This window comes from Ptychodera flava, chromosome 2, assembly GCF_041260155.1.
Source record: "Ptychodera flava strain L36383 chromosome 2, AS_Pfla_20210202, whole genome shotgun sequence".
Taxonomy (NCBI): Eukaryota; Metazoa; Hemichordata; class Enteropneusta; family Ptychoderidae; genus Ptychodera; species Ptychodera flava.
In genome coordinates this window covers 21,926,530-21,939,342 of record NC_091929.1, presented here as the reverse complement: position 1 = coordinate 21,939,342, position 12,813 = coordinate 21,926,530, and the positions used below count along the sequence as shown (strand labels likewise).

Sequence of the window (12,813 nt, the reverse complement as noted above, 5' to 3'; positions counted from 1 at the left end):
GTTGATAGGTGAAGTTCGTGAGGTAGGAATTAGTTCTTATGCCGGTATTGTGACATTAGTTCTGTTCTAGTGTTGAGTAAGCCTGTTCACTCTCCTGAACACAAGAATATTTCCAAGAAGCACACGTAGCATTGCTTGTTTTCATCGCTGTTGACACACTGAACCGGTCGTTGTTGAATGCTTGAGACTTCCGTCTTTAGTTCCTCACATGCTGAGAACGTTAGTTGTTGTTTAACATTTCTCTTGTTTGAAGGTGTAAATGTAGTTGTTGTGGACAATTTTTTGTCAGACTGAAGCAGGTTTTTAAAGTTTTCTTGATATTGATGTAGACAGATTGGCAATTTAGGGCATTATTCCTTTTTGCGATTTGTCCATGAAGAAAGACCATGAAACACCAAAAGACTGATGATCGTATAACAGCGTGACGCTTAGTGTCAAGTACATGCTCAATACTTAACTATAAATGAACTCTCAATTGCTAAGTCCTTTTCCAGCTAAGTCCAATCTCAGCGAACAAACACTTTCATTTATTTGATAATGTATATATATATATATATATATATATATATATATATATATATATATATATATATATATATATATATATATATATATATATATATATATATATGTACAGTCATTTGCATATACTAATAAAACATACATAAATACATACACACATTCATACATACATACATCATACGTACGTACGTACATACATATATACATACATACATACATACATACATACATACATACATACATACATACATACATACATACATACAGACAGACAGACAGACAGACAGACAGACATACTGACAGACAGACAGACAGACACACAGACAGACAGACTGACAGACAGACAGACAGACAGACACACAGACAGACAGACAGACACTCTGTCAATATCGTACAAGCTGGTATCTGAGCTCATGGGGTGACTTGCGATCTAACCCTAGCCGATTCGTCAGCTGGGGATGCTTAGAGATGGGTTGTCTCTGTATCGCTCACACTATCAACAAAATCATTTTCTTCGTTTACTTTCAGCCGTCTAGCTCTAGCGTGGCGTGTTTTCCCCAAGTCCAGTCAAAACGATAAAATCAAACAAGTTAGCAACAGTAGACCGCGAGCTGACATTAACAGTTCAGGAGTGAATTTCTGTGATGAATGCACGGCCACGTATCTTGCAAAGGTCGCCGATCAAGCTCTCAAAATGTCAAAAGCTTTAGTGCAACTTGTGGAGGGTAAAGGAATGAATACTTGATTTTGTTTTACGCGACCTGATGGATTACAGAGTATGAGATGAATATTCAACAGCGTATTCGTAACATTGATTTACATCTTTTCAGTCACTCCCAAGCTATGTGTCATCTCATGTTTATCTCCGTCGACAAACGCTCTTTTCCCTGGACGCTCAAAATCGCGTTGAACAATATAAATACGTATTGAAAAGATTCATTAAGTTGCTATTTTTACTGTACCTGCAAAATAAATTATTGTTTTGTTGTTCATCATCAAACGTTTCATTAAACCACAAAACCCTGAATCTAATGGATAGCTTGATCTAGTTGACATGTTCTCTTTTTTAGTAAAATTTAAGTAAGAAAAAACGCATGAACAATATGTAATAATTGAAGCCATGTCGATAATGCATCTATGATTAATAAACCTAGTTCTCGTTTGCAAAATCGGTTTTAATTATAGGATTATTTCATATCCAAAAAGCCTTAGAAATACCTGTCCATTGTGCGAAAATTATTCTAATAGGCATGGCTGCTTTCACAATGCGGGGCTCAGTTGCCGAGAATGTTTGCATCGTCTAAAATTCTGCGATGACGAATTGTCAAAATGGGGAAACGAAAGAGTGTTTTTGATGTTATTTGAAAACGCACTGTAGCACGCACGATATTCCTGTAGATATTCGTGTAGATTCATGCATTTGTCAATAGGTCTGGAAGATGGTACAAACAGCACATTCTTTACATATATATATATATATATATATATATATATATATATATATATATATATATATATATATATATATATATATATATATATATATATATATATATATATAAACTGGAAACATAATTAACATTTTATACAAAGTGTGTGAAATCGTTCCGAAGTAGTTTCAAATACCATATATGTTTTGGGAAGGACTGAGGCCCTCATTTGCTTCCGTCCCCTGACAGTTCAGGAAATATGAGTACTCACCTAGAATAATAACGAGGCTGAGATACGCAATGGCCCGCACTACTTTGTCATGGTTGAGCCCGGTGTCCGCTGCTCGTTATAAAAAAGTGGTGCAGAAACTCCGTCGAACCATAGGAGTGACGAGACGTCGGGTCGACCAGCCGACTACATGAACGTAAATGATTTATAAGTGCGTGGGCAAGGGTTTAATCATGGATGTCCTACCCGCGCGCTGAGTTAATAAACGGTACAGCGAGTAAATGGAAGCAAGAATGATCCAACACGAAGAGGGATGTCGGTGCAAGAAGACAAATCCGATGTTTTGTCAGCTAACACCATGCTCTGCCGTCGACTTCTCCGTTGTATTGATTTTTTCCCTTCTTCCTGTACGATGTGGCCGGTGCTAGGGCCGAGCCAGGCTTAAAAATAGTAACAGCCGGTTGGGATCGATGCCGGATTCATTTTCTTTCATATATCCTCCGTCGCTGTCAATCACAAAGTTTAGTCACCGCCTACTCGCCGATTGAGACACCGAGAGCTGCATAAAGCGATGGTCGCACACTCGACACACAAGCTCGTCTCCCTCACTGAGTGGACGCACGAATGCAGCAAAACGGTAAAACATAACACGTGGAGCTTTGACTCGAACCAGAACATAACATTAATCATATAAAATGCTTAAATGAAGTCGACAAAGTTTATCGCTCGTGGAAAGCCCCTCAGCAGGCATCTACCAAGACTTTTGTGGGCGTTTTAAATCATATAAACCATGTTTTTTTTCGAGTTGAAGAATGATATTCCACTGAAGGTGGTATATAACGATCGCGATATTTCCTTTGGGAAACGCGCTACATTCATTTTTTCTCCACACGCATATATATTAGTTTTCTCTCAAGGATTGCTAATTAAATTGAACGAGTTTAGATTTTTATTTATGTGAGTGAAAGAAATTGGCACCTAAGTGATTACGCTACTTTCTGAGGCTAAACTTAGAAATTCTAATTTTCAATTAGGTGGTCGATGACACAGGTGTTCCATGAAGGCAGCTTGAGATATGATTCGATGAGTTTCTATTTCCGAGGTTTTCTACGAAGAATATCACGTAAACGCCCTCGGGCAGAAGCCAAGAGCTGTCGCTAAATCATGGTTTGTCCGAGAGACAAATATGATACACACAACACAGCATATGCTTCTTTGGTCAAAAGCTCATGGGGATACTATAGTTGTTGACCTCTAGCCTGACGACCTTGCATACATTAATTATCTACAGATATGACCCTATGCTAGCAGGAGAGTTTTGAAACCGTCATGTCCGGAAGTCAAAATTTATTTCAGGTATGTTGGCTACTTTACTCTTTGGTTTGACATGTGACAATTATGCAAGTACACGCTTCTGAGTTTGTTACTATGCGAAATAGTAGAAAAATGCTTGACAGCGTTTGATTGCGTTTCACGAGGCCAACCATCAAGTAAAGAAATCGAAGCCAACGGAGTGTTTTCTCGCTTTTCCCGCAACCTGTCAACAGAATTTGTGTTGCTCATTTTCATATTCATTTTGATATATTTTCCTATTGTACTAGTCTGAGGATTGTACATCTCACGTTTAGACAAAATGGCAGTAGTTGAAAGGGCTGCACTTGTAACATATGGCAACAATTCATTTTTCTTTTCTATAAAAGAGTACTTTTTGCCTTCGCTCTTTTGTATGATGAAATACAAAATAAGCCTTGAAACATAGAACACGTGGTGTCATTTGTATAATGATTTTTCTCATGGGGAGAGGGCTCCCATATATGCTCCGCTTTGAGTTTTAATATCCTATATATTACAAAGGGCATTGGGTGTTATTCCTCAATGGGTACACGTCAGTCATGATATAATAAATGGCTTGTTTTTGGATTTGAGGTTCCAAATGTATTTGGATAATTCTGTGTTATTGCCATTAGCTTTGTTGTTGAAGGATTGTAAATGATTAGCGTATCGTGTTTTGGTCGCGAGTCCTACGTAACATTTTTCAGTGTTGTTACCACGTGTAACGTCCTCTCCGTATAATTCCCTACAATTGGCGGGCGCCTTGGGGCGGGCAGCAGAATTTATCCCGACCCTTGCACTTTCTTTTGTAATGTCTTTCTTTTCCATGATATTACTGTTGTGAGATTTGATGATTCGGGCCATACCAGAATTTATCCCGACCCTTGTACACTTTCTTTTGTAATGTCTTTCTTTTCCATGATATTACTGTTGTGAGATTTGATGATTCGGGCCATACCATGCACACGATTGTAACTTACTTTTACTGAATTTCTGTTGAACATTTTGTGGGAAATGCGTGATGCGTGTCTTGTAGGTATAGGAAAACCTTTCTTATGTTTGCAAGGATATTCTTACTGAACGTTAACTGTGGGATTATATATATATATATATATATATATATATATATATATATATATATATATATATATATATATATATATATATATATATATTGAATTTGCAAGCTTGGAAGTAGCTGGAATGAAGCTTAATTTAGAAAATCGACTGTTCAAATCCAAATTGAAAGAATTTCTTTTTAAACAATTTAATTAAATCCTCTCATCAGCTTGTATTGCCTTGCTTTTTGCATTTCAAACATTTTATGAGCTTTTTGTTCTCATCTTGTTTTAATTTGAATTCTTACTGTTTTTCTTATTCATTGTTTGCTTTTTAATGATGTGAAGCGCTTTTCAATATTTTACAAAAAGCGCCATAGAAAACAGTCAATAGGTATACATTACATTTTCGCTCCTTTATAATCTTTGCATGTTAACTACAGTATATATAGCCAATCAAATCATCAGTGTTGTGTTTCTTAGAGAGATATCTCTAATAGTGAAAGTTTGTGAAATATAGTGATCAGCAGTTATTTGACAAGAAATTGCAAATAGGCAATGCGATGACACGATACTAGTGAAAGACCTTGAAACCGTCGTAGGTTTTTATGATCAATATCTGTAGCAAGAGTCATTACAACTGATACCGTCTTTCTCGAACGTGGCCAGTTCATGCGATTTGCAACAATATCTATGCAGCTGGTTATATGCGAATCTATTCAGTTGGTTTAGGTTTGATTCCAACAGCCAGACGATTACAGAGACAGGCGGATACCAAGCTCACGTGTGTAAACACGCGAGCTGAAATGATAGACGTACAACAGGTACAGGTGTGAAGTGATAAGAGAGTGTTTACTAGGTGAGTGAGTTTAAGGGCTACTTAAGGAATGAGAAATAAATGGGTTGGGCGAGTGTCAGTGTGAGAATATGAATGAATGAATGAATGAATGAATGAATGAATGAATGAATGAATGAATGAATGAATGAATGAATGAATGAATGAATGAACGAACGACCAATCTTCGTGCTTGTTTGACACTGCCCATACTTCAAGATGGTCTTGAAAATGAACTTCATCGCTCTAAGGTAGAAAGCTACTGTCTTCATGTCAATATATAGTCTTTGGTACGGGTCAACAGCTGCAGGAAAATGCCATATAACATAAAACGTCTTTCTGAATACTGGAAATCTCTATTAAATCAACTACATCAGATACCTCTTTCAATTTAAGGTTCAAAGGAGAATTTAGCAAGTACAATAACGTAGCTTATCACCGCCGGACTTGTGTTTTCCAGATGACTAGATTTGCCCGTGTCAGGCTATGTATTGTAGAAGACTTTTTCATGAGCTCCATACCTGCTACCGTTATGTCTACTTTACTATTAAGATGCCTTATTTTAAGTTTACCATAAAAATGTTTTTTAAAGTATCATAAATATTGCAATTCTCTTTCGATTTTGACTCACAGGCCGTTATGTAATAGCCACCAAAGATTCACTTCAAACTATCAGACGTGATCAACATGTGAAAATCCTTGCCATCAAATACATCTGCAAAACACGTGACGTTCAGCTTATTCAAATATTCAACAATCTGCATTACATTTTAAATGGCATATATATATCTGTTTATTAAAACACTACTCGTCTATTTCTACCAACACTTGAAAATAACTTGTGTATCATAGTACTTTTTAATATTTCTATTCATTTTAATTTTTTATATCATGGCGTGTTACTTTTTACTCTCCTATTGTGTAATGGTAATACATATACACCCATTCTACAACTCTTATGTCATATTTCGTTTCGCATAGATTTGTATTGTCTTCTTGTCTTTATTTTCTTTTACCTATGTGTATTGTTATTGAACACTTAAAAATCCATTTCTATTTGCATTGATTTAAATTAGAGCAATACCATTCAAAGTCAAAGAAATGGATACACGACCTAATAGATGACTGATTTAACGAATGGATGGACAGAGGAAATAAATAACTAACGAATAAATTTGTGCAATGGATTATGTGACTGACCGAGTTATTGAGTGGGTTAATAAATAAGGTAGTAGTTGGTTAGATGAGTGAGTGAGGGAGGGAGGGCTGAGGGAGAGAATGAGTGAGTGAGTGGGGTTAGAGTAAGTTGGTAGTTCAGTGAGTTGATAAGCGAGTAATCGAAGACGTGAGTGGTTGGGTAAGTGACTGTGTGAGAACGTTAGAGAGTTAGTACGAGTGTGTGAGTTAGCTGATGGATTGGTGAGAGCAAGTCTTTATGTGAGAGAAGACGGGCAGATAGACAGACAGAGCCAGATAGAGAGACAGACAAAACGAGAGTCTGTGATCGAATAACTCTGTGAAAGAGGGTTGATAAATATAGTTACAAATTGGAAGATTAGAGTTTGACGTTGTAAGTTGATGAGAAGACAGACAAACGAGAAAGCGAGTTATAAAAGTAAGGGAAACATGAGATAGTAAGTGAGTAAGTGTGTAAGACTAAAGTACCAACTTATTGGGTACTTGAATTGGTGACTAGATAATTTAGTTGTTGATTATTTGAGTGGGTGGCTTACTGAGAGCGTAGATGAGTGAGTCTGTAGATTAATTCAGGAGGGCATACGTGGGTATGTGGCGAAGAAGATAAGTGATTGAAGCGGGAGTTACTGAGATAGAGAATACATATAGGTAGTTCAGTGGGTGAGTTTAGTAATTGTGGGAGGGAACGAATTGTAAGAGCCGTTCACAACGAATCAGCTGCCGGAGACAGCTATCACTGAAAAAATGTTCTGTCTTTCGCTGGACGGTAGTTCATTATTGTAAGTGCGTACTTTCCAGCATTCCCCAAAGGGATACACTAGAGATTTCATATTATCTCTGTGATCAGCGATATGTCTTTATGTATTTGTGTTTTGATATCATTCTACCTTCGCTTTTCCTAACATATGCCGATATATAAGGGGATGATAATTTTAACTTTTGCAAATGCATTGTAAAAAATATGCAATGCTACTGTTTACTAAATTGGAACTAATTTGGGATAATTATATCTTCATATTTTTAAAATTTCTCAAAGTGTTAGGTGCCCTATAGCTAAATGTTGCGATATTATAAATTACTTATACAAACAAATGTGTAACTTACAAAGAAAAGTAGATGAGCTTACATTTGCAGATTAAATCGACATTACTTTATCATCCAATTATCCCAAATTAGTTTCAATCGTGTGTGTTGTCAAATGACGCCATTTTTGCCTAAAATTTGCCATTTTCAAAAGATAACATTACATTTTGTAATCAATGAGCTGATTTTGCTGGTGTAAACCTTACTTGCCTTTGGTAGACGACAAGGAAAAATGTCCCGGTACTCAAGAAAGTAAATTTTATATAATGTTACAGCTTTTACCCCGCCACTTCTTAACTATGACCTTTTCAAGTTTATGGTCAACCTTTTCCTTGTTATTAAACTTTATAGCATGAGCATACAGTTTTCTGGATTTTGCCTTCCACTAGCTAAACCTAAATCAAGGCTGTCCAATCTATAACCCATTCGGGATTTTTGAAAAAAAATCAGCCTTTACCTAATGCAAAGTTATTGCAAGTTCTATTAAACGGGCTTTAAATGAGCCAGTGCAGTTGTATGTATATTTTATATTTTACAAAAAGAAATAACACTTAGCTGATGATATATCAAAATAATCAATAAGGTCGAGGAGATGAAATGTTCCTTCGCCCAAGAAACGACAGGTAAATCAACGGGGACTTTTATCGTCCTGTCCATATAGAAACCCAAGGGAGTTCTTTCAATCAAAAATGGTGTTATTGACGAAATAACACTATGTTTTATTGATGGCGTAAGAGCTGTGACAAGCTACATGCAAAATGCTAAGCACGGGGACGACAAATGCAACTTTGTGTGACGGATATAGGACATAATCAATCAAGCTTTTGTACTGATGTTTCAATTTAATGGAGCATTAAACGGCAAATGCAGAGATTAGGTATAATTCATGTTTATAGGGTTCAACGGCTTTTATCACCTCTGTATTGTTTATATGTCCCTTGATGTTAGCAGCAAATTATAATTAAATTTTTTTTCTGTCTCCGTCTATCTATCTATCTATCTATCTATCTATCTATCTATCTATCTATCTATCTATCTATCTATCTATCTATCTATCTATCTATCTATCTATCTATCTATCTATCTATGCATTTAAACAAACTACGTATACTTTCTTGCATTTGATTGATTCTATGAGTGCACGTTTGGATTAAAGGTTTCCATACTTCATCTTCAATTCTTAAAACGAATTTCCCAGACATGTTGGTATGGTAACTTCTTATTGTTTCTCTGCACATACAGACATCCTGTATAGGTCGAAGAACACATCAACCTAAAGACCTAATGGTGTTAGTTCGAAATTGGGTTAATATGACATCCAAACTGTTTTTGACTAACTTCCATACCATCCAAAAAAAGATCATCCATCATCTATGCACATTACATCAGAAGTATAGACGGCAAGAATAGCTAGAATATTGGGACTCTGGCTTTGGTGTTCCGATTTGCGTCGTAGCAAAAGCGACAAAAACCGTGGTAATCTGAAGCTGAGGATCTGTGTTCGATATATCAGAAACAATATGAAAAGTCACATCTAGACGCAAAGTTTTAATTGTTACAAACATTGGCACATGTAGTGATTGTATATATCGTGACATAACTGGATGTAATTAAAAATTTTTAATGAGAGAATCATTACTACTTTATTAAGTGAAAGTATATATATATATATATATATATATATATATATATATATATATATATATATATATATATATATATATATATATAAATGCATATGCTAACTCATCTTGATCAGAATACATCTGTCATATCAAATTATCATCGCTCCATCGGGTATGTCTTCAGCGTTAGATAGAGTTTCCTCCTTCCAGTAGTTATAGCCAAAGATTAATTCTTTACAAGAAAAAAAAATATGACAGAAAATAAAAACTCTGTGATTATGATGCTATCGTTTTAACGTTAGCATTACCAATATCCAGTTGAAAATTCTCCCCAGGGTTATTTGAGTCAAGCTGTTAGGTCACTTGGTCCGTAAACTGCATATATAACCTCATATCCTCATTGGCATTTGCTAGTCCTGATGTAAACGCTTAGGAAATCACATATCTAATAAACTCAGTATAATAAGACCACTTCTACGTCTTTCGATTTCAAGCACATCTGGCGATATAACTAATAATTTTCTAGTGACATTTGAGTGCCTGTTATTAACTATTCAACGCATGTTACTGTCTGCTTTCTCGATATTACGAGGGCATTTTCGTCCTGTTTGCCAGTTCTCTGATTAAAGGCGGCGTTTTTGACGGCGGAAAACGTTGGGGAATTTTGTCACGCCTCAAGCGACCGAACAGGTGTCCACGCCTAGCGAGCCCACGATCATACAACGGAGAGATCAAAACTAATGATAATTCATTTGTAAAAAAGGACCCATGGGGTTTACAAAACGCCGCAAAAATCTTTATTACGGTTTCACTTAGCTAGAAAACGAAAATTATAAACTAAAGCTAGGAGGAAAAGCAAACGAGTACATTTCGTAGTCAATAATCTAATAACGAGTACTTTGTAATTGTCAATAGAGAAGCAACAATGTCTCAAAGAGAGATATATTTGAAATTTTAAAATGATCGCCACTCAATCTGCTTATGCTGTTGTGTAAAACAAGTGTTTTATATTTTACAACAACAAGGCAGTGACAAATTAATTTTCTGTGCTTATTTAAAATAAGTCCGGAGAAGCTAAAAATCAACAGAAAGTTGCATGGGTCATAACTTCTGTCCCTAGAGTGCTTTTCCCTCCGACAGCAGATCTTGTCTGCAGAAAAAAATATTCGCAGGCAAAGAAAGATATAGAAAGATGTCGCAAATAAATTACTTATTATTATGTGCCAATGACTTCATTTCGTAAGAACTATTCCCAAAAGAGTTGAAATGAACGCCCCACTAATTACAACGTGACTCTCGAAATTTGTTGACTTCAAAATATCTTCCTATTCTCTCCTAGTTTTCTCTAAATTCTACCCTCTGAACTTAAGATGTGCTTTTACTGCATTAGGAAACCATTCCTTTGTGAAACATTTGACAAGTAAATTCAAATTTTAACGATCATTTGATTTCCTGCCATTTTCAAAAAATGGTATATTAATGAAGAAAAGAATATACAATGTCACAGTTGAATACATTCACCCCTATGCATTACATTGGACTACTCTATGCAGTTTCTGTGAAGATTTCATGGCAGATATGCACAGTATCCATGGTTTTTGCTTTTCCGCATGGGGCTGAGATTTAATGTTTCGGCAAACATTTAATTGCAGTGTAATCTTTAGGCCTATCTTGTTCAAAAAATTTTAGTGTATATACTTAAATTAGTACATTCTTACAAACTTATTTTAATTTAAAAGTGAAATCATAAAAAAACATGCTAAAAGATACAGTTAGTGTGGCCTTAACTGCTTGATAATTTTTACGAAAAAATTACCAAGGATACCAGTCAAGTGTTGTTGACATCAACAGGGTAACCTTATAGTATCGATATCCGGTCTTCCAAGCAACACATGGACTCATTGTGCAATACGCCTTCGTTATCATCGCCACAGCGTCGATTCTCCGCTTTTCAGCACCTAAAAGTTTTGACTGCCGGGAGCTATTCTGGGTAATTGGCAAGGTTAGGGTGATTATCGAGTCTCGATGCACATGCGATTTAACCCGATTTAGTTTAGCCTTTCTTTCTTGTGTAACAAGTGTTCTTGGGTGTCTGTGTGTACACAGGCCAGCGATGCATACGTTTACCTGGGACGTCCAGTCTGTGGTTATGCGCATGTCTGCACGTACACATATTGCTTTAGGCTTAAAGTTATTATTCAAGATGCGTGACTTGTAAAAACGACTGTCATTGACTTACGTAGATACGCATGCCAAGTATACTACTCCCGTGCAGTGATTTTCTACTTTTCTATCATCATTCATTATTCAATATTTGCCCGTGGAAAAACATATGAATGAACAAACAATACATCCTTGGATTTTGAAAGGGTAAACGTCAGGCGCTCGGGCTTTTCGGGCTTTTCATTCTCTTACATTTGGCGAAAATTGCTTCTCTATATGTCTATATGTCTCTATATGCTTCTCCGTGTCTGTCTCTTTGGCATTTCATTTCACCAGGTGTATCTCTACTTCTTTGTCTTCTTTCTTCTGTCCTCCATGTCCGGCTCCCTACTAGCCTGTCTCTCTCCTAACAGTTTCTCTCCACCTATCTCCCTTTACCCGGAGTTCCTGATGTCATTTTTAGCTCACGTGTGTAAACACGTGGGCTAATGTCATAGCGATGTCTGTCTGTCTGTCTGTCTGTGTGTGTGTTAGTGTGTGTGTGTCTGTCTGTCTGTCTGTCTGTCTGTTTACACGATAACTCAATACCGCCTGAAGGGATTCAAGTCAGATTTTGTACACAGGTGCCATATGCCACTTGCAAGAACTGACTAGATTTTGATTAGTGTGGCTTGCATATTAATGAAGTTATGCAATATCGTTTTTTCCGTACAATGGTTTCCCTACGGAGACGGTAATGACAGTATAGACATATATCAAGAAATACTGCACAAAATTTCATAAAACTTTTCACAGATGACAATCTAAGAACATAATGATGATACTCTGACTGTCATGTCAATTATCTTCTCATTTGCATATTTAATAAACTTTTGTTATTAGTGAGATAACTCTGAAATTCCTGCACCAGACTTGATGATACTTGCAACAAATATTGAGCTGATATATATCTAATTATAGTTAGAAGCATTAGGCAGTGTCAAGTTAATAAATAGCTCATTTGCATATTTTATGAAGGTTTGCAATTAGTCATATAACTCGGATATAACTTCACCAAATGTGATGAAATCTGCTGCAGATACTGATCCGACTAATATCTAACTGTAGTGTAAAGCATTTAGTAGTGTGAAATTAATTAAGGGTTCATTTGCATATTTCATGAACTTTGTAATTAGGTTTATAATCTGAAATTACGGCACCCAAGTCTTTGACATTGGGTTCAGATATTGTTTTGATAAATATCTAATTGTACTGAGAAGTATTTGGCAATGTCAAGTTAACAAATAGGTCATTTGCATATTTTATGAAGTTTTGTAATTAGTGATATAACTCCAAAATA

The 12,813-nt window shown here is 36.0% G+C and overlaps 1 protein-coding gene across 2 annotated transcripts in view; it reads right to left on the bottom strand.

Moving 5' to 3' along the window:
• The window catches only part of LOC139116977 (uncharacterized), a 41,509-nt gene that overhangs the window by 13,727 nt on the left and 14,969 nt on the right, over positions 1 to 12,813 (bottom strand). Inside the window, exon 1 of one of the 2 annotated variants that reach the window (XM_070679750.1) lies at positions 2,224 to 2,773. The exons of the other annotated variant lie outside the window; for it this stretch is intronic. The gene's annotated coding sequence lies outside the window, so the exon portion shown is untranslated. Of the gene's footprint in view, positions 1 to 2,223; positions 2,774 to 12,813 lie in introns of those variants that run through there. 2 annotated transcript variants of the gene reach the window in all.